Genomic DNA, 418 nt, shown 5'->3' with positions numbered 1-418 from the left:
CCCCCCCCTCCTCCCCGGGGTACAATGTAATGTTAAGGTCAGAGATCTGGCAAAGCACATTGTTTATGGTGAATTGCTCATGTGCGCACATTGTTTATGGTGAATTGCTCATGTGCGCACATTCTTTCAGTTGCCGGGAGATTTCCTTTTGCTGTTTCATGGCGGAGAATGTCGGTATAATGCCGGAAATACAAAGAAAGATCAAATCTCAGATAGAAATATAAAACGTTATCTGTGTTCTCTCCATCAAATGAACAATGTTTTCCAAAAGTGAATGAGCAAGAAATAAAATGACCCTTCTCTGCCCTCTGTGATTGTGTTGCAGGGACTTAAGGTGCAGGAATTGGGGTGATCTGAGGGGTGAAGGTGCAGGAATTGGGGGGATCTGAGGGGGGAGGTGCAGGAATTGGGGGTGATC

Source organism: Nanorana parkeri, unplaced genomic scaffold, assembly GCF_000935625.1.
Source record: "Nanorana parkeri isolate BGI_ZX_2015 unplaced genomic scaffold, ASM93562v1 scaffold609, whole genome shotgun sequence".
In the NCBI taxonomy this organism is placed as follows: Eukaryota; Metazoa; Chordata; class Amphibia; order Anura; family Dicroglossidae; genus Nanorana; species Nanorana parkeri.
This window is presented reverse-complemented; position numbering follows the sequence as displayed.